At 50.2% G+C, this 21718-nt stretch overlaps 1 long non-coding RNA gene across 1 annotated transcript in view; it reads left to right on the top strand.

The window, feature by feature from the left end:
- Positions 1-524: 524 nt before the first annotated feature.
- LOC133258414 (uncharacterized) overlaps positions 525-21718 on the top strand; it is a 45034-nt gene continuing 23840 nt past the window's right edge. Inside the window, exons 1-2 of the long non-coding RNA XR_009740013.1 lie at positions 525-678; positions 2987-3076. This is a non-coding gene — a long non-coding RNA (uncharacterized LOC133258414). The remainder of the gene's footprint in view (positions 679-2986; positions 3077-21718) is intronic.

Genomic DNA, 21718 nt, shown 5'->3' with positions numbered 1-21718 from the left:
GCTCTTCCCATCTCAGTTGAGCTGGGTGAGTGGCAGCTTGGCTCAGACCCTTGAGTGAGTGGTAGGAGTTTTGGGGTCAGAAAGCCTTGTCTTTCCCTAGTCCCGTCCTTTCCCAGCAGTACACCCTTAGGCCAACCCGTTCCCTGCTTCTCAGTCTTCTTATCTGTAAAGTAGGACAGACCTCTGCCATTAAGATTCAGTAGGAAGACAGCTATAAAAGAGGAGATGCTTAATTATTGGACACTGTTATTATTCATCAAAGGCCATTGATTTGTGTTCCAGGCAAGAAACAGGAATCCGCATCTTATCTATTCTAAAGAGTTCTCACCTCTCCCTCCCCTTTACCTTTTTCTCCCTTTGCTTTCCCAAGAACAAGTGGAGCAGAGAGCAAGATCCACTTAGCCTTGTTATATTATGCAGTCTGAGGAGAAAACATCTTTTGGAACTTTAAATAAAATTAAAGTTAAGGGTCTTTCCCATTTGTGAGTGTCACCATGGAGACACAAATGTGTGGTCGCCATGGCGACCTTTAATCAACATTCTCCATCTGAAATCCTTACATATGAAATCAGGTATGGCTGCCGCTATGAGAGGACAGGGTATAAATAAGTGAATTCTTGTGATGACAGTGCTTGCCTGGGTTGGTTTCACAGCGCAGTTCTAAAAGTGTCATTAATGGTAAGTTGACACCCGGTGGATGCTTGGAGCTTCTGAGCTGGCAGGACATTCTTAGATGGGGTTGCTCCTTGTTTCCTCTTTGGTCTCCTGCCTCATTTGAGGCAGCCTTTCTGTGTCTTTGCTTTTTACGGCCACCTTTGGTGCTTCCTGTGGCTTCCCTGAAGGACACTCTAGGAGTTCTAGTGCGTTTATAAAAGAAATATAAATCATGATTTTATAACAACTTCCATATACAGCTAATAGTAGTAATTTTGTTAGATAATTGCTTTTGAAAAGAGATGAGCATTCTTCTATAACATGCTAAGATGCATCTTATAACCTACCATACATTATGTATCTAAAATGAATCTGTATTTAGAAATGAATAACTCCCAAGTGTCTGACAGGCCATTAGTTGCTCCAAATGGTGCAAAAGTATCTACAGTGTGCATTAAAGTAGAGGCAGCCAAGTTCACCCACTGTTAGAGCCTGTGGTTCAGGGTGGTCTCCCAGGGTAGGGATGGTGTCCTTCAGACTTAGGGAGACTTGGTCACACTGCTGGAGACGGGCCAGGGCAGGCCAGTGAGTGAAGCCGGGGGGAGACAGGACTGCAGAGGAGAGGAGGAGGGAAGGCAGGGGTGCAGGCTGGACAGTGCTGAGGGGCACACTTTCCTGTCTGCAGATCTTCCCTGGTTTCACAGTAATGCACCCAATTTGAATTAGATAGGAACCTCAAAACACTCTTAAGTGAAGACAGTTTGTAATTAAGTTTAAAGTTTTGAAACAGAACAGGCATCTCTTCAAGTACATCTTTTCAAGCGCTGTCTGGCAGTACTCAAAAGATGCATTTGAGTGGGAAAATGGACTCTACGTTACTGATTTTGTGAGCAAAATGACTCCCACCCCAGGGTCCCCCAGGAGGGTGGATGTAAACTCTTTGGGCACCCTGGAGGGAATGGCAGACTTGCCCTCATGGTACACTGAGCAGACTCTGGGACTCTTCTGCTGGTGGCATTTCTTTGCTGGACAGAATGCCTTCTGCAGATTCAAAGACTTGGAGGTCTGGAGCCAAACCTGGTCCTTAGAGTCTGGGGGTTGTTTCCCTGGGCAAGATGTTGACCTCTGTTTCCAAGAAAAAAGTCTTTGAAAAACTCTGTGGACATTGAAATAGCTCTACAAAATAACATTTTTGGTGTTTTAAAGTGTAAACTAACGAGAAACACATGATTTTAGTTTCCCATAAATCACAGAGGGTTTTGCCGAAGAGAAAAATGCATGTCAAAACACATCTCGGGTAAACAGTTTAAGGCAGTGATCTGGCTGCACAAGTAGGTCAAGGACTGGGAAGGTGACATGCAAATTTGCACCCAGGTGGAGTGTGGAGGGCATGCCAGCATCAGCTCCCAGATGCCAGGAGACTGGACACGAGCAGTGCTGGTCTGGGCAAGAGGGTGGCTCTTGGCCTCTTTGTCCTTCCTTCGGAGGCTGAGCTGTCTGTGTGAGCCTGTATTTGGAGTCCTCATAGAGAAAATAAGACCAAGTTATTAAATATTCCAATTATAAATGTTGTTGCGAAAATGAATTTCTGCTGCTCTGCACTTATCCTGGCTCCTGCTCATTAACCTAGCGCTCCCTGTCGTCACCTACACTGGTGGTTGATAAGAGGGACCAACAACCAGCATGTGGGAGCTGAGTTCCTGAACTGCATCAGGATACAGGAAAACACTGCTGGGGTTTACAAATATCCTATGTCTGATATTCTTGGCACTGTAACTTGTCTTAGTTGTGAAGCAGATTTCTTTTCCTAAGGAAGGTCCTTGATGAAATGATCACAGCGTGTGAATTAATAGAATCCAAATGAATTTATAAATATTTAAAGTGAGTATAAAAGCATTCACTTGACTTGCATTTAGGTTGTGAGGTTTGTTGGGAGTTTCTCGGAATCTTCTTGACTCCTAGGTGGGAGTTCTTCTGAGAAACTGGGGGGAAGGGAGTGGTGGGTGTACGGTGTCTTCTGTGTGTCGCTTTAAATGCTCACAGAAGTCCCTGAAGAAGGCTGGTTACCTTGAGTGGGTGCGGAAACTGAGGCTGGAGACATTTGGGCCATTTAACCAGGATCTCGACAGAGATGATTGTTGCTCACTTGGCCTTGCGCAATATCACCCAGGACTGCAAAGTGCTCTGCTGGATCAGTCTGTAGTTTATCAGACTTGCAGGATTCACTGGCTGTCTTCTCCAAGGCTGACAGCTTGGGTGGGAATCTAAGATGTGTAAATTAGAAGGCCAAAGACCAATTCTCTTCTTAATGAATTTTTTCTTTTTTTTGTAGAGAAACCCAAAGACCAAAAAACAAACAAACAAAATTCTTTCATCATGTGAGCCCAGGAAGGCTGACTTCTGAGCCACACAGCACCCTGAGGTAGGGGTACTGCTTGTTACAAAATAAGTAACATCGTAGCAACAACAGAATAAGTAACAATGCAATAAGAAACATCATAAAGATAATTATGTAATAAGTAACAGTGAAAAGGTGAATAACCTTTCTGTACACTTTGACACTTGGGGAGAAGTATCTGTGAGGAAGATCTATTACTATGTAGCCTGGCATTGCTAGGGTGCCTAGGGCATCCTGAGTGGATGTCCAGTCCTCCGGGGAAGCGGGTCCAGCTGTCCTTCTGGTGCCCCAGTGGTGAGCGTGGTGCTGTGTCCTTGGAGTCTGGCAGGGGTGACGGTGCAGTCTGTGCTCAGCCATGGAAATTTCTCCAAGTGCTGTTTCTAAGAGTCACCGTGAATTCATCCATTTGGTATGTGGCTATTTGGGCAACAAGTAATGTCTTTCCCTCACATGATGGAAGTTGGAGCATTAGTTGGTTAATATTAACGACCCTCTCTGGCCGGAGTGGGATGCGGTGGGCGGGGCCTGGAAACTTGTGGAATTCACAGTCCCCGTGCACGCGGAAAATCACGGAGAGTTGGTCCCTTCTCTCCTGACTGTGGCCACGGAGAAAGGAGAGGGGAACGTTCTGACCAACAACAGCTGCTCTCATGGTCTGTGGCCCCATGTGCTGCACCATATGCCTAAAAGGATGCTTTTTAACCCTGAAATATTTGAGTTTCAATATTTTTTTAGATGCACAGGTTAGGTAGGTTCTTAAGGCTGAATTTGTCAGTTTTTGTTTCAGAGTGAACGATGCCATTGAATTGTATCAGAAAGCAAGAGGTTTGGAAGGAAGTCTTTTACACTACTCAAATTAATTTTCAAAGCAGAGATTCAACCTGGGCTTCTATACTGGTTCCAGTAAGCTGTGGCAGAAGAAAGCAAGGACAGTGGCTTCCGGATAGTGACATGTCTCTAGTTCCTCCGGCAGCACTGCTCTTGGGACCAGGTTTTGACTGTATTTTAGAGGACTGAGTGCCCTGAAGGGGAGCACAGTTGTGGGGAGGACTTCCCCTGACTTTGCATTCTGTTTTTTCAAGTTATCTACTTAGGGAGTCTAGTCATAATGCATACATGTCATCGCTCCTGTGTACTTAATTATTCTCCCAAAAATGGGCTTTGTATTTCTACCTCCTCCCCCCAAAGCAAGGTTTTAACAGGTTGGAGTCTGGGAGACCTTTCCATGCCTCTCATTTGAAATGACCGCTCTGCCTGCTTCCATGGTCAATTCTGACTGCTCGTTTTCAGGGGGATTTCTACCTGGAGTGTGTAAACCATCTCCTTCAGCAGTGATCAGGTGAACATCTGTGATGTGCTGGGCAGGTGCCTGGCACAGGTGGCTCTGGGGCTCGTAGGCTGGACAGAGCAGAAGGTGGACTGTGGGGGTGTGACAGTGATCATGAGGTGAAAATTGTGATGATTGTGGAGACATGGAGGGCCAGAGGCTCCAGAACATGGCCAGGACCAGCCAGGGGAGGGCTTTCTGAGTTAGGGATGAGTGTTGAGACCAAAGCATCTGTCTGGTGAGGGGCAGGTTGGAGGCTTGGGGGCTGGAGAGGCGGGATGTGGCTGGGTGTGCTGGGTGCATCCTGCGGGGGTGGGGGGTGCTGTGTCACTGGTGCCCTCCTGTTGGGGGCCAGCCTCCAAGAGCAGCAGTGTCCAGTAAGTGCCAGGGGACAAGCAAGCATCAGTCAGGAGGTTTCATCAGTAGTTTATGGAATAGTTAATTTCCAAAGACAGTTGCAGTCCAGGCCCCAGAAAATTTGATCTGAATTCTGTGTGATGATTAAAATCCTCACAAGGGCAGCATTTTGTATCAGACAGTCCCTGGTTGTGAGAACCATCAAATGTATAGACTTGTGTCTCAAGGTTTGAAAAGAGAACCTCAAAAGCTCTTTTGGCCCCCTCTCCACTCAACGGTAATATCATTTAGCACCTCTGGGGAGGTGGCATTCAGGAGTCGTGGTCACACTTAAGGTCAGATAGAAAGTCATGGAGCAGTTTCTGACTCTCTGGGTTTGCGGGTTTCTGGACAGAATACCACAGGTGTGAAGCTCCTTCTGAGCCCATTCTATCAGAGGAGGGCACGTCTGACTTACCCCCTGTCTCTGGTGGAGGTGAACGTGCGCTTGGTTAAGAGTGTCTGCTCAGCCCTTTCACTGGACACTTACCATTTCCACTTTCTGCACTCTGTTCTGTGGAATTAGGTCACTAAGTCCAGCCCATGTTCAAGAAGAGGGGAGTTAGGTTGCAACCTTTTCTCTCTATTACCTTTCGTATCCCAAGCCCCCCACCCCCCAACTCCAGTATCTTATAAATCGGAAGGAGAGAAAGCCAACATCAGAGAGAGCCTCATGGGATAGGTGACTCATTTTATCTGATATTTATCATCTATCTATCATCTTTATCTATTATCAGTCTGTATCTATCTGTCCACCTAGATATATTATCTGTCATTTATCTATTATTTATTATTAATCTATATCTATCATCAGTATCTATCTTTTATCTATTATTGATCTTTATCATATATATATACCTATTATTTATCATTTATTATAGAGCTATATCTATAAATCTATTGTCTATTATCTATTTATGAAATAAGAATAAAAGAGCAGCTTGGGACAGCCAGTAAGAGTTCTAGGAACATTGTCTTCTGAAAAGAAGGTCACTGAGGCTGAGGAGTCCAAGTGTCTCAGCCTAACCAGGAAGAACCAGTCTTCCTTAAAGACTTCTGCTTAAGTTTGACCCTTTTATGGATCCCAGCAGGAAATATGTGGGGCTCAGAAAGAGCAGGTTTCCCCAGTCACCACCTGTTGTTTAGATGCACATTCTGCCTGGGACATTGCTTTTTAGTATATTTGACAAGTTGTGTTAAGTATTTCTTATTAAGAATTTATTTTCTCAATTGATTATAAAATACAGAGTACAGTCACAAATACAACATTTTGCCCTATCTTTTCAAAAAAATTATCTATTTTTAATTTACGGCTAATTGCTTGACAATATTGTGTTGGTTTCTGCCATACATCAATGTGAATCAGCCACAGTTACACATATGCCCTCTCCATCCTTTGCCCTAACTTTTAAAAAGAAAATAGAAATAGAGGCAGAGTTGAATGCCCTCCATGGTGCCAGCCCTGCCTCTGGCTGTAATTTCTCACCTTCCTCCCAGGTAATCATTATCCTGAAGCAGGGGTGTACTGTTTATATCTGTGCTTTAGCACCTTCACTGCGAAGCAAATTCCTCTTTTCATCTCTACCATGTAAGTGTGTATCAAATTAAAATAATATATGGTATTTTGGAGGGTATTTAAAAATCATACAAATAGTATCCTACTGTACAGCTTATGTTTTGCACCTTTTTGCCTCTCATAATTGTGTGTCTGAGACCTATTCCTATGGATATGTGTAGAGCTAGTTAATTCATTTTAAATGCTCTTCATCGTACCACTGTATGAATGAGTCAGAATTTATTTATACATTCCCAATTGATTTTCCACTCTATCAAGGAAATTGTTATCTTAAATTATTTCCAGTATTTTCCCTGGTAAAATGATGCAAAGAACGTTGCTGTCTGTGTTCCCCTGTGCAGCGTGCTCGTCACTCCTCTGGGGTGTGTCCTGGCCTGGGGTTGGTGCCCCCTCTGACTTGCTGAGGTGTTGCTGGCTGCTGTTCAGTGTGGTTGCACCCGTGGAAGCTCCTGGCCAGCCCCCCACCACGGGGAGTGGGTCTCCCTGCTCCACACTCCAGGCCTCAAGAGCTGTTCCCAGACTTCAGATGTTTGCTTATCTTATGAATGTGAAGTTGTGTTTTGCTTCATTGTTCATTTTCCTGATTACTAGTGATGTGATATATATTACAGATATTTTTCTGAAAATTTATTTATTTATTTTTTTTTTTCTGAAAATTTAGATTCCTTCTTCTGGGCATTGTCTGTTGATATCTTTGCCTGTTTTTATTTTCTCTCTTGATTTCTTATTTGCTCATAGGAGATATTTATATATTATGCATCCTAAACCTTTCTTGAACCTGTATTGTAAGTTATCTTCACTCTGTGTGATTTACTAGAGGACAAATCAAGCAGTTTGTGGAAAAAAGACCTTTAGGTTCATCAAGAGACTTGGGCTTTTGTTCTGGTTTGGCTGCCAGCTTGCTATTTGACCTTGGAGGGTCACTTAATTTTCCTGGACCTCATCTTCCTTATCTCTGAAGTGATAAATGATATCTTTGATTCCAGAACCTCAAATCTCTTCTAGACACACAGTCATATCAGAGTTAGTACAAATTAAATGGAGAGAAAGTTCTATCCAAATCAAGGGAAATATCTGCCGGCTGGAATATCTGAGAACCGACTCAAGTTTTGCTGCTTAAAGAACTAGACAACTGGGATTATGTGGATGAAGTTGGCTAGCATCAGGATAACCCTTCAGTGCTCAAGAATACTTCCACATATTTGATTTTGTTCATGAACTTGACTTGTAGGATCTTGTTTTCGTCATGAAATGTGTCATCACGTCTCAGGTTCCAGGCTCGGCAGCATGTCTATCTGCTCTGCTGTGGGACAGCAGTGTCTTGGATCAGGCCACACTTGAAGGACTCTGAGTACCCATGTGCCGAGTGACTGAGAGGCGAGTGACCGGCTCAGCAGTGTTAGTCAAGAGCTCCCAGCTCATCTTTCTGGGGAGGTTCCTAAGAATATCCCACATCTCCCCTCTTGGGTGTCTTAGCATTCTCTGCAGTTTTGTGTCTTCTACAATAAAAGGATAATGTTGATTTTCTTAAAATGACTTTGTCTCTGTAGAGTCTGAATTAATGAGTTTTATTTTGACTCAAAGTGGAAATTATTTTAATTTGTTGATTCTTTATATTTTTTCAGGGGCATGACTGTGATCATAATGATTAATAAGATCACTAAATTTTCTTCCCTTTGGCCCTAAAAAGCAGCTGGAGATATACCCTCATTCTTTTATATTTTGTCAGGGGCATGACTGTGATCATAATGATTAACAAAATCACTAACTTTTCTTCCCTTTGGCCCTAAAAAGCAGCTGGAGATATACCCTCTCTTTGCTGAGAGTATCTGTCTTGTAGCATGGCTGTGACAGTGAGCTTCGTGGTAGGAGCGTCAGTGTGAGTTTCTCTCATCTCCCCTCAGCCGCTTTGGTGTCAGACCTGGACCAGAAGCCACCTGGCACCGCTGTCATGGTTTGTGTGGCTGCAACCATGAGGCTGTTGGCTCCTCCAGCACCAGGGCTTGCTAGACATGCTCCATGTCCCTGTTCCTGTGGTGGAGCCTTGGGCTGTTGGTTGGCTGACACGTCCTGCTGCTCCTTACGAGGTGCTCAGGGCAGGGCCAGAGTTAGTGGGGGAGTGAGCACCCCTTACTCGTGAAGAACACATGACCTCTCTGCCTCCCCCCAAGGAGCCCTGGGGCAGGGGCCCTGGGATCACAAGACGTGCCTGCCTCGCTGGCTGAGAGAACTTAGTTTTCCCCAGAAAGGAGAGAAAGGTGCTTTTCCTTCCCCATTTCTAGACTCTCTTTCCTTCGGGTGTTTTGCACAAGAAGACTCTGCTGGTCATGCTGAGGAGACGCCTTACAGGATTGGGAGCGGGTCCTCGGCTGCTTCCCAAACAGCTGTGACTGGGTTAGCGCGTCAGGGACAAGCCCTGAGGAGTGATTTAGAAACCACCACACCTGGAGGAACTGTCTGGATGCTGAATGTGAGGGGCACAGCCCACCTGTCCTCGGGGTTCCATCACTTCTGCGGAAACTGGGGTTTTCCGGTTTAGTGGACCTGATACTTCACATTTAGCCCTTTTCTAGGCATTTGGGGGAGAGTGAAGCATTGTCCTCATTTTCAGAGAATTCAGCACTTTCTGCAAACGATGGTTGAAAAAACTTAGTAGTAATGCCAGGCCTTGCCTTTTCACACTGTTCATAGGATTCTTGAGGCAAGAATGCTGGATTGGTTTGCCATTTCCTCCTCCAGTGGAACATGTTCTGTCAGAACTCTCCATTATGACCTGTCTGTCTTGGGTGGCCCTGCACGCCACGGCTCATAGCTTCATTGAGTTACACAAGCCCCTTGACTATGACAAGACTGTGATCCATGAGGGGGAGAAGTATCAACCACCTCAGATATGCAGATGATACCACTCTAATGGCAGGAAGTGAAGAGGAACTAAAGAGTGTCTTGATGAGGGTAAAAGAGAGTGAAAAAGTTGGCTTAAAACTCAGCATTCAAAAAACTAAGATCATGGCATCCAGTCCCATCACTTGATGGCAAATAGATGGGGAAAAAGTGGCAGATTTTCTTTTATTGGGCTCCAGAATCACTGTGGATGGTGACTGTAACCATGAAATTAAAAGATACTTGCCCCTTGGAAGAAAACCTATGGCAAACCTAGACAGTGTATTAAAAAGCAGAAACGTCACTTTGCCGACAGAGGTTCATATAGTGAAAGCTATGGTTTTTTCAGTAGTCGTGTATGGATGTGAGAGTTGGACCATAAAGAATGCAGAATGCCAAAGAATTGATTGTAGTGCTGGAGAAGACTCTTGAGAGTCCATTGGACTGCAAGGAGGTCAAACCAGTCAGTCCTAAAGGAAATAAACCCTGAATATTCATTGGAAGGACTGATGCTGAAGCTGAAGCTCCAGTACTTTGGCCACCTAATGTGAAGGGCCAGCTCTTTAGAAAAGACCCTGATGCTGGGAAAGATTGAGGGCAGGAGGAGAAGGGGACAACAGAGGATGAGCTGGCTGGATGGCATCACCAACTCAATGGACATGAGTTTGAGCAAGCTCTGGGAGATTAGTGAAGAACAAGGAGGCCCGGTGTGGTACAGTCCTTGGGGTCACAAAGAGTCACATGTGACTTAGCGACTAAACAACCACCACGGCCTAGATAAGAACTTCTTACTGATTTTTCAGACAGTTTTTCAGAAAGAGCAACCTGGAGGATGGGAGAGGGTGTCCTGGGTGGGAGAAGGGTATAAGCAGGTGTGGAGGTGGATGCGGGGAATTGCCCAGGGATCTGGGGGGAGAGGGAGAGGAGAAACGGGAGAGGGGGCGGGGGAGAGGGTGGGGGCCAGTTTCTCTAGAGAAGCCCTGGTCCCAGGGGCCAGAACACACGGACTCCCCTTGGGCCTGGCTCCCCACTTTCTTGCTCTGTGACTGGGTGGTGGACTGTCCCATTTGGGCCTGGCTCCCTTCTCTGTAAGGCGGTGGCAGGCGCTGTACCGCAGGGTGGTCCAAGGATGAGAGGAGGGGCTGTGCTAGTGCCCTCAGGAGGCCCCTGACCCAGGATGCAGGGCCCTGGGTGTGTGAGGTGCCATCCTGGGAAGGAGGTGGAGCTGGGCAGGGTGCAGACTGCAAACCCCAGGAGAGCTGGGCCGTACCTCAGGCCTGAGGAGCGTTTCTGTCTGGAATTCTGCTTTAAAAGGGCTCCTCCACCTTCCTTCTGTTAGCTGATTTTAAAGGCGGTCTCTTCTTTTGTGAACAATTAGCTCCCTCTGGTCCACCTCAGCCTTTGTTTCTGGGGGGTCACCCCGTTCCCCGCCTCCCCACCCCGCATCCCTGCACTGTCCCGTCTGTGTCACCTGTGGGGACCCAGGAATGCAGCGGGCGTCTTCACTCGAGGGACTCACCAGATGGCTGTAGCAACACTTGGCTTCTCCTCGTCCGTTTTTAGAGCCTTCTGTCTCAATGGAATGAGAAACAGTAAAAATAGCCCAAGCAGGCGCTTCAGAGGTATCTTAAATTATTCTCCGCTCATCTTTCTTCCTATGGTGCGAGTATCTTTAGCTTCTGTAGAGGGACAGAGAAAAGAAAAGAAAATTCCTGGTCGCCACGAGTGCTATTTCTACCCAGGGGTACGTTGTATTTCTGTAGAAATAGCTTGGGGGCTGGGAGCCTGTGCTAGTGGAGAGCCAGCTCTTCTGCCTCTCAGTGCGTCAGCAGAGGGGGTGCGCCTCCTCTGAAGCAGCCGCATCCCGCCCCTGAACTCCCCCACCCCCACCATCGGCTTCTGGAGAAATGGCCCAAGGGACTGGGCTCAGACCTGTGACAGACAGGAGCCAGAGGGGTGCACCCGTGGTGACAGGGCCTTAAGAGGGGACACCTTCTGTGTGGCCGTGCTGGTCTGCTGCTTGGGGGTGTCCCCATCCAGCAGCACCTACCTTTGGCCATGTGAGCCTGGCAGGAGTTTGAGGTTGCCTCTCTGTTTTCTCATGAAAATGCTTCCTCCTGTTGTTCAGTGTTGGTGCTCTAGGACAACAGAACCTACAATATCAACTCAGCAGAGTGAGCGAAGTCCTTTCTGATGAATGTGTGTGAGTCTTTCTGTAGTGGGGAGGACGATTGGGTGCGGGGTGGGCCTGTAGTCACCCACAGGCTGACAGGGGCAGGCCTGGCCTCTGACCCAGGAGCCGGGGGCAGCCAGCCTGCATCCTGGAGCCTGGGTAAGTCCCCCCTCACCCTACCACCCGCTGCCCAGGCTCCTTGGCATGCATGGCTGTCCATTAGGACAGCGGCCTGCGTTCATTGTCTGGGGGTTTACCTCTCTGCTCCTTCGCTCCTGGGTCACTCCCAGTTGGGGTGGAGCTGGGGGAGACCATGGCTGGGGACTGCCCCCAGCTTCTGTGTTTTTACACACATAGCAGGAGCCACGCAATGCCACTTGGCTTCTCTATTCCTTATTCAGGATGAAAGGTTCTATAAAGGATGGAAGAGGAGCCGACAGTCCACAGTTTCAAGCAGGACAGAGAGTGGTTCTGAAGGGGAATGTGTCCTGGTGGAGGTCGAGAAAATGTTTGTTCAGGAGCCGGAGGGTGTGGTGGGCTTCCTGGAGGAGGGGCTTCTTAGGGGGCGGAGCCGGCTGTGCAGGAAGGGGAGTGGGGGCCCTGGGAAGAGCGAGTCCAGGGAAGGGGGTGAAAGGAAGCCCATGGGGACAGGAGGGACTGGCCGTGCTCACGGGTGGGCTGGCATCTGGTCGTCGCCGTGCACGAGAGTCTCGGCTCTGATATCCTAACAGTCAGTACCCAGTCCAGAGCCTGACACCCACCCTACTGAGGCCTCAGGTGGGACCCAGGGTCAGGGGGAGATGGGCCTTCCCTGGCCCAGCTCTGCTCTAGTGCTTCCGGATTCCAGACGACAGTGGTCCACTTGGGGGGTCCGTTCAGTGGTCCACTCAGGGGTCCGTCCAGCTGTCCACGCCAGCAGCCCAGAGTCTGCACTGCTGGGGCTGGACAGGAGGGAGGTTGGGCTGGTGGGTGCTCAGAGACGGTGGATGTGGGGGTGGCAGGAAGGGGGGTGACCAGGGTGGGATTGTAAGCCCGGCTGCCTGAGGAGGTGGTGGTGCTGACAGAGAGCAGACGGTCAAAGAAGGAGCCAGTTTTGTTAGAGGATGAACCTGGCCTCAGACACGCTGCCTCCGGCCCAGATTGTCACAGCGTGGTCTGGGAGGACGGTCAGTCTGGAGGGAAGCCCGGGGTGTCTGTGTGCAAGGCATGTTGGGGCTCAGTGGGGTGAGGGCAGAGTGGGAGGGGCAGGGTGGAGGTGTGGGGAGAAGGGGGACCCTCGATGGAGTCAGGTGCTGCCTCCAAGCGTCTTGGGGTTCAGAGAAGATGAGACCCCCAAAGGGTCCCAAATGGTCTTTTTCCTTTTAGAGGTGGGGTCACTGAAATTCAAGGAGACCCAAGAGAGGAGAGAGGATACCAGCACGTGAGCCATGAGCAAAGGCAGGTGTTGAAAGCTTCAGGAGAATGCTTTGTCCTCTTGGTACTGTCTCCTGACATCTTGGGGTCCCGGTGTCCCTGGTGGTGATGAAGGCCTCCACTCGGGTATTCCTCACCAAAAGCAGACTTGATGAGGTTTAGAGGTAGCCTCAACTTTGCCCAGATGGACAGGGCCGGGCTCAGCACCATCTGGGGTCAGGGCTCAGGTACTGGAAACAATGAGAGGAGAAAGCCCCCGAGTCAGCAGAGCCCTGCCCCAGCCACAGCTGGGCCACTGGTAACAGAGGTGAGGGCCGCTCCACCTTTGCTCTGTGGCAGTGGTAACCGGGGTGGGGGCGGGGCCGGGAGCCCTCCCTGGGCTGCAGTGCCAGAGTGGGACCCACCGGGACTGCTGGGCTGACGCCCTGGGCTTGGGTTTCGGGGGTGGGGACCTCCGGCAGGCGGGTTGGCAGGCAGCCCAGGTTCTGGAATGTGCGCTCTGCCTGGTGGGCTCACAGCTTGGCATCAGGTTCCTCCAGGACTGCAGGGAACAAAGGCAAGTGGCTCCAGGGCTAATTAGCTGGTGAAAGCCCTGGGGTGGGGACTGGGGGCCCAGGCGCGCTCCCCTGCCTCTGGGGAGCCTGCTTGAACACTCTTGGGGTGGGGGTCCTCCAGGCCAAATGGTGCAGCTAGGATCGGAGTCAGGGGAGGAGGTGCTGCTCGGCCCACGGGGTGGCCAGCAGTGACCCGGGTCCAGGAGAGGGCCCTGGGCGCCCGTCTTGCTGTCCTGGCCCCTGACCTGCGGGGTCACAGGGGTGTGTGCAGAGACAGCCTCCCACCCCGCACTGGTGGCCAGCCGCATTTGGGCTGGGGCCCGGCCATGGCTTCATGTCTTGTGGAGCGAGGCTCTGTGCGTGCCGTGTGCTGTCCTGTGTTTAATGTTCCCGTGGGGGCGGCTGAAACGAGGGCCAGGCTGTGGAAGGCTGCAGGGCTCCTGGGACACCAGCCAAATTCTTGGGGGAACGTGTGTCTGGATTTAGTGGAGTCTTAGGTTCGAGAGAGTCAAAAGGTCTTGAATATTTGGTGGGAAAAATAAGAGTGATTTTTCATTCAAAATCATCCAACTCGGGGCAACTCAGATTTACATGATTAAGAACACTGTTTATTTAACAAAAGTATTTACAACAGGAATCTTCTAAGAAGAAGTCTTTCTCAAAGGCTGTGAAACCTAAGAAGGTGTTTAACTTACAGCTTTTAAGGTGTTCATCTCATTTAGAAAGCAAGGCCTCCCTTCTTCTGGCCAGGGTCCCTGGGAGAAGCTCTCAAAGTGGATAAAGGGATGGGTTTGCTGCTGCTGCTGCTAAGTCACTTCAGTCGTGTCCGACTCTGTGTGACCCCATGGACGGCAGCCCACCAGGCTCCACCGTCCCTGGGATTCTCAAGGCAAAAACACTGGAGTGGGTTGCCATTTCCTTCTCCAATACATGAAAGTGAAAAGTGAAAGTGAAGTTGCTCAGTCGTGTCCGACTCTTCGCGACCCCATGGACTGCAGCCTACCAGGGTCCTCCATCCATGGGATTTGCCAGGCAAGAGTACTGGAGTGGGGTGCCATTGCCTTCTCCGATGGGTTTGCTAATCAGGTTTTAACACAAAACTCAACTCTTTCCTGGGCACAGCCCCTTGCACCTGTTCCCAATTCAGTATTTCCTCTCTCAGCGCTCCCTCAAGATTCAAGATGTAGGACCAACTCTAGAGGCCTCCATAGGGCTTCATGGAGGAAATAGATGTTGAAAATATTCTCCTCAAAAGTTCTTCAAAACTGCTCCCAAATTGGTTGAAGGTGATGATTGTTTTTCTAAAAGGATGAAAGAATCAGTGCTTATTAGTGCATCCGGGAAGGTTTGCTGGTGGCAGAACCTGGCTGTTCAGGGTGGTCACTGAGCAGCCCCTGGCCTGGGAGGGTCTCTGGCCTCGCCTGCCAGCCCCCGCCCCCAGAGAGCTGGTTCTGCCTTTTGACCGGACCTCTGGGGACGTGTCAGGACAGGGCCTGGGAACAAGCAGGCACCCCTGAGTGGAGAGTCTGAGTCTCTCTTTGTTCTGTCCTGAGTGTTCTCCACACACCCCCCAACTCCATCTCCTCTGCTGCTAATCCACGCCGAGGTCCTGGACCACCCTTGGGACTCCTCAAGTTTTCTCTGTGAAGCATGTGAGGTGATTTGACAGCTGGAGACCTTCCTGTTAACAGCCATTATAATAAAACATTCCCTCAAACCAAATTTGACAATTATTAACATGTTTAAACAGAAAACGATGTTTACTAAGGCATTCTTCCTGGGCTTAACATATCCTGTGAGGAGGGCGGGGTGGGGGAGTGGGGTAAGTGGAAACCTTGGCTCTACCTATGGTTCAAGGTAAAGTCAGAGCCGCTGCTTTTGGTGAGCAGTGCAGAAACCCTTTGACACGTGTCGTGGGTAGTGACAGCCGCCTCACTGGGGCACTCGGATCCCAAACTGGCCCCCACCTGCCCCCCGCCCTGAGACTCTGACAGGGCAGCTTTGCTCAGGAGGCGAGACCCAGGGACGGGCAAGAGGGGCAGGGCCCAGAGGCAGGCCCCGATCTGCTGCCCCAGGGCACCCCGGTGCCCACACAGCCAGTGCGGTGCTTGCTCAGTGCCTCGTAGCAGTGGTTTAACTTGTGTGGGGCTTAGACGTCTGAATTATTTAAGGCTGTGAACCTTCCTGGTGAGGTTGGGGGTGCTGCGCCTGGCTAGGCGAGCCCTGCTTTCCTCGTCCTGAGGTGCACATGCCGAGGCCCTGGTCTCCCAGCCTCCACGGAGTCTTGCAGCAGCTGGATGGGTGGGGGGTGGGCCTGGGCTGCTGTGCTGGGCGAGGAAGTGACAGACCGCGTCTCACCTCCAGGGCCCACAGGCCAACGGCTTCCACACGTTTACACACACAATGCCACTATTTACTTCTTTAACAAAAGAAAAAGAAGCGTGTGTAGATGCGGCGTGGGGAGCAGAGGAAGGGGGCACCGCCTCTTGCTGAGACCATGGGTCGCAGCCCTGTCTGAGAATAGTCTCCGGGCGACAAGTGTTCACCCTGTGCCGGGCCCCGTTCTAAGGGCTGTACATGTGCCTGCTCACTTAATCGCCACACCAGCAGGTGTGTCACACCGCTTTGCAGTGAGGAAGCTGAGGCCTGCAAGGTGGCGACTTATATGGCTGGTGTGTAGTGGGGGCAGAGCAGGGGTGACAGGCAGGTGGTGCGGCTCAGAGCGGGGTGCTCACCGGGGAAGGGGCGCACCCCAGGAGGAAGGAATGGTCCGTGTGCAGCCCGGGGTGAGGATGCTGGACACGTCTGCCTCCAGGGTGACCTCTTCACAGGGCTTTTGCAGGACGGCCCAGGGTGGGCTCCTGACATCAGGCCTTGGGGAGAGCACTGCTCCTCTGGGTGATGGCTGTGGAAGGATTTTGAGCACAGAGGTTAAACAGACAGAACGTGACATTTCACACTTCACAGCGCAGCACTCAGCATGGAGCGCCTCCACTCTGTGCTCCCATCACTGCCCCCACCTCCAGAACCTCTATCCCTTCCCAAAGTGGCACTCTGACCCCATGAGACAGGAGTTCACCATGTACCCCTCCCCAGCCCTTGGCATGCCAGTTCTACGCGCCTGACTGCTCTAGGGGCCTCGTGTAAAGTGGAATCATACCGTGTGTGTCATTTTGTGTCTGACTCAGTTCACACGGTGTGATGTCTCCACGTTCGTGCATGTTGTAGTCACTGGCAGAGTCCCCTCCCTTTCTGAGACTGAGTGATGTTCCACCTTCGTCTCTGTGGACGCATGGTTGCTCCCACCACCTGGCTGCTGCGGGTTGAGGGACTTTAGGTTGGGAAGTGATGTGTCAGGTCTGCATCTGCCAGGCACAGAGGTGCCAAGCAGACAGATCCGAGGCCATGTCTGTCTCACATTCCCTGCTCTGAGCGACTCTGCAGGAATGTCTGTCAAAGGTAGAGAGTAATCTTACATCTTAGAATTGAAGTAAGGGATTAAATGAGAAAGGATTGAGATAAAATGACGTATGAAGAAACACAAGCTGTAAAGCATGGCATGAATACCGGCTCTTACCCCCATTGTTGTCTCTGTGTTTCTGGGCAAACTGCTTCTGAACTCAGAATCCAGTCATTACGACAGCTTCATTACGACATAGTTCCCTCCTCAGAGCTCTGCAAACCTAGATTTCCTGCAGCCGTCTCCATGCTCAGGTGAGTGTATGTGAGATGTCTGAAGTTCACTTTGCACAGAAGCTCTTTTTTCAGTGTAAAGGCACCCATGTATTTCAGGTGGCTCTGTGTCCTAGCTCACCTTGGGATTGTGCTTGAGTGGAGAAAGATTGGAATCCCTGACCACATTAAAATACTTCATCATGGAAAACCTAAGACACAGAGCCGAGGAGTGAAGAGGAGTGTGAGCACTGGTGAGTCCGTCAACCGACTCCACAGCGACTATGCTCTGCTGCTTTGCCCACGCTCTCCTTTTATACAGGTAAAGAAATACCTGGAGCAATATTCCGTTTTACTCCTGCTTGCTTCAGACTGCATCTCTAAGAACTATGGACATTTCTTAGGTGACATGAGGCCAGTGTTAGAATTAGTAACACTGATCTACTTACATAACTAAATTACCCTGATTGGCTTAAAATTGTTCCCCGATGCTTGGTTGTTCGCATGGGGCTGCGGGTCTCCGCTCAGCAGGCTGTGACAAAACATGAGAGCTGGGCTGGCGTGAACGGCAGACAGCCACTTCTCACAGCTCTGGAGGCTGAAAGGTCCACAGTCAAGGTGCTGACTGATTAGGGATCTGGTGAGACCATTCCCTTGGCTGGCAGACGGCCGCCTTCTTGCCGTGGCCTCACGTGACAGAGGGCTCTGGTCCCCAGCTCGTCTTATAAGGGCACCAGTGCCATCATGGGGCCCTGCCCTCATCATCTCATCTAAACCCAGCTGCCTACCGAAGATCCGCCTCCAAATGCTGTGATGCTGGGGGTTGGGGTTCAGCTCGTGAACGCGGTGGGGACACAGACGTCCAGCCCGGAGCACCCACACCCTCTCACACACGGCACTTGTTCATGACGTCCCTTGAGTCTTTGCACACAGAGCAGACCATGCCCCTCACGAACTCCCGCAGAACCTGGGCTGCTCCACAGTGTCCCCTGTTCTGACCTTGTCCTCTGGCTCCATGTTCAGCCCTTGAACTCGCCCTCTCACGGCCGTGTTCCCTGCAGGTGGAGGTTGGCTCTGGAGGGCCAGTTGCCTTCAGGCTCACCGTGTGCGGCAGGAATGCATCCCAGGTGCTCTGCTTGCCTGTGCCCGGAGCCCCGACACCTGCTCATCCAGCTCCCTGCTGCTGAGGGTCACGGTGGGCTCCGAGTCATCTTTCAGATATGCCGTCAAAGTTATGGTTCTTCTTATTCAGAATTGAGACAATTAAAAGGTTTACAACATACACATAAGCAAAAGAAATAAAAGCATCTTAACATCCTAGCCCTTGATAGCTGCCATTGAAGTTTTGATGTGGGATCTTCTACTATTTCTTTATCTTATGTATAATTACATTATAACCACATTTTCCCACTTACTGTGAATAGCTTTTCATGTGAAATATTCTTTTACTGTGTCATTGGCTGTCTAGTCCTCGACTACTAGAATCACTATTTAATTAACGCACCACTTTTGTACAAGTTGTGAACATTGTGAATCCCCTGTCCAGAATGCTTATTTGGATTTGGCCCCAAAGCTCTTGGAGAGGACAGACCACTGCCTGTCTGCTTCCTAGAATGACTGCTGTCTCTTCTGGGGCGAGGTGGGGTGGGGGGATGTGGAGGTGTTGGGGTGATGGGGGGTCATGGAGGGTTGAGGTGATGGAGGGACTGGAGGGTTGGGGTGATGGAGGGACTGGAGGGCTGGGGTGATGGGGGGTCATGGAGGGTTGGGGTGATGGGGGGTCATGGAAGGTTGAGGTGATGGAGGGACTGGAGGGTTGGGGTGATGGAGGGACTGGAGGGCTGGGGTGATGGGGGGTCATGGAGGGTTGGGGTGATGGGGGGTCATGGAGGGTTGGGGTGATGGGGGGTCATGGAAGGTTGGGGTGATGGGGGATGTGGAGGCTTGGGATGATGGGGGCACTTGGAGGGTTGGGGTGATGGGGGACGTGGAAGCTTTGGGCAATGGAGGGACTGGAGGGTTGGGGTGATGGGGGACATGGAGGGTTGGAATGATGGGGGCACATGGAGGGTTGGGGTGATAGGGCAGGGTGGGGGCTCAGGGTGATGAGGGCAGGGTGGGGGGTGCCGTGGGGGGAGGGCTGTAGACTGGGTGCCCTCTGAAAGCTTTCTGAGGTGCTGAGAACAGTCTTGTGTCTTGCCTGACATCGTGCTGGTCTGGGACCTGTCCCAGTGACGGCCGATTCCCTGTACTCAGCCTGTACTCACTCCCGCAGTGTCTCCCAGGAGCTTCTTGGAGCCGCTCGCCCTCCCAGACGGGCTCAACCAGAACTTGCACTTTAACCAGATGCCCTGGGGTGAAGTGGAAGAATCACTTCCTAAAGCACTTTTACCCAATTATCACCTAGAAACGCTGGTCCATTTGTGGAAAGAGATTCACGTGGGAGGAACGTGCTAAGTTCAGCTGAGGGTGGAGAAGTGCTTGGTAGGGAGCTCCCCGGCTGTCTCCTTCCCCTGGATGCAGAGGGCCAGTCGGGCCAGGGGCTGGCTTCTGCGGTTCAGGAGCAGCTTAGCAACTGAATGGCTTCAGCAAGTTAGCAGCGGTCTTGGTTTCCTCCTCCGGGTGATGGAGACTATGTTCTTTCACAGGTATGGTGCAAGGTCTACGTGAGGCAGGAGCACAGTGCCTGGCATGCCGTCCGCACTCAGTCAGCTGGGCTGCGCCCACAAGTGCACGATAAGGTGGTGTTGAGAGCGAAGGGCAACTGGTGAACATTGCTTTGGGGAATCCCAGGATGTTGAACTCTTTTCCTCCTACTTTTTCAGCCACCGATCAGTTTTAACAGCTGGTTCTATGTAGAGAATGCAACAAAAACCGTTTTGGATTAAACACATCCATGTTAAGCTCAGAGCAGCCACCCACTATGTACCATATGCTGTCTTATTCTTTAACCAAATGAGGGGAAAAAAAGGAACAGCCCACTTCCCCTCACTCTTTTTAAAAAGGTCTTTCTCTTCAGTACAGGCTGAGGCTTAAATGTGCTTTGATTCCAGAAATTGTGTTTACCAAGTATTGATACCTTCATCTTTAAGAAGATCTGGCTGGTTCAGTTCTGTTTCATTCCCAAGGGAGTCCCCGTGGGGTACACCCTTGAATGTTTTCTGAAGTCAGTGAGATGGAACCACTACCAGATGCAGTGTGAACTTTTCCAACCCCTAAAATAAATTCTTGTGAACGAAGCTCAGTGGCATGAAGATCACAGTGTTGAAGGGTTAATACACAATGGCGAGTTTCTTACCGATGGACCTCCTGACAGTCAGATGTTGGATTCTTGTCCTGGGACTGAACCTGGATGAGTCAGGTGCTCTGGAGTGAAGTGCCCCCTCACGTGGACAGCACTCTCTGGGGGGCACTATTTGGCTCTGGTGAAAGGAGTCTGTGAACACGTTTACCTGCATGAATATGCAGTCACATGTCACTGTGTCCTGGTTATTTTGTGTCTCTTTAGTTTTCTGTGCTTCCGGCTCATACTTCAAACTCAGCTTCTTACAGCAACGTTCCAACTCCTTCCCATGCCATGACTCTCCCCTCCCCCGAAGGAAAGACAGCCCTGTGCTGCTGACCTAAACCCCGGGCTTGCTGGCTGTTAGGGATGCACAGGTCTCCTGACCTCAGACGACAGAGAGCTGCTTGCTTCCTTTGGAGGTGTCTGTTGCACCTCCACCCACTTATCCTTTGAATGACTATATTTTCAAAATCAGTTTGTGATCTTCATTGTCCCAGCTTGTAGAGTCTTAGGAATAACTTTCTCAGACCTCATGAAACAATTGAGGAAGCTTCAGGGCAGCCTTTTCCTGAAGCTGAGTCAGTGCAGTGAGGGGAGGGTTCCTGCCTGCCTTCAGAGCGGCCCCACGGGGAGGCCCCATCATTGTCTGACTGGCCACTTGGTCTGAGGACCTGGAAGGAGGAATTTTTTTTTGTAAATATCAGTTCAGTTCAGTTCAGTTCAGTCAGTCATGTCCGACTCTTTGTGACCCCGTGCACACCAGGCCTGCATGTCCACCACCACTCCTGGAGCTTGCTCAAACTCATGTCCATCGAGTCAGTGATGCCATCAAACCATCTCATCCCCTGTTATCCCCTTCTCCCAATGACTCAGTTCTTCCCATCAGGTGACCAAAGGTATTGGAGTTTCAGCTTCAGATTCAGTCCTTCCAGTGAATATTCAGGACTGATTTCCTTTAGGATGGACTGGTTTTATCTCCTTGCAGTCCAAAGGACTCTCAAGAGTCTTCTCCAATACCATGGTTCAGAAGCATCAATTCTTTGGCACTCAGCTTTCTTTATAGTCCAACTCTCACATCCATACTGGAAAAACCATAGCTCTGACTAGATGGACCTTTGTCGGTAAAGTAATATCTGCAAATATTCTGCCTAGGTTTGTCATAGCTTCTCTGGTGGCTCAGAGAGTAGAGCATCTGCATGCAATGCTAGAGACCTGGGTTCCATCCCTGGGTGAGGAAGATCCCCTGGAGAAGGAAATGGCAACCCACTCCAGTATTCTTGCCTGGAAAACCCCATGGATGGAAAAGCTTTGTAGGCTACAGTCCATGGGGTCACAAAGAGTCAGACACGACTTCACTTTCACTTTCTTCCAAGGAGCAAGCATCTTTTA

This window comes from Bos javanicus, chromosome 12 (genome assembly GCF_032452875.1).
Source record: "Bos javanicus breed banteng chromosome 12, ARS-OSU_banteng_1.0, whole genome shotgun sequence".
Lineage (NCBI taxonomy): Eukaryota > Metazoa > Chordata > Mammalia > Artiodactyla > Bovidae > Bos > Bos javanicus.
This window is presented reverse-complemented; position numbering and strand designations above follow the sequence as displayed.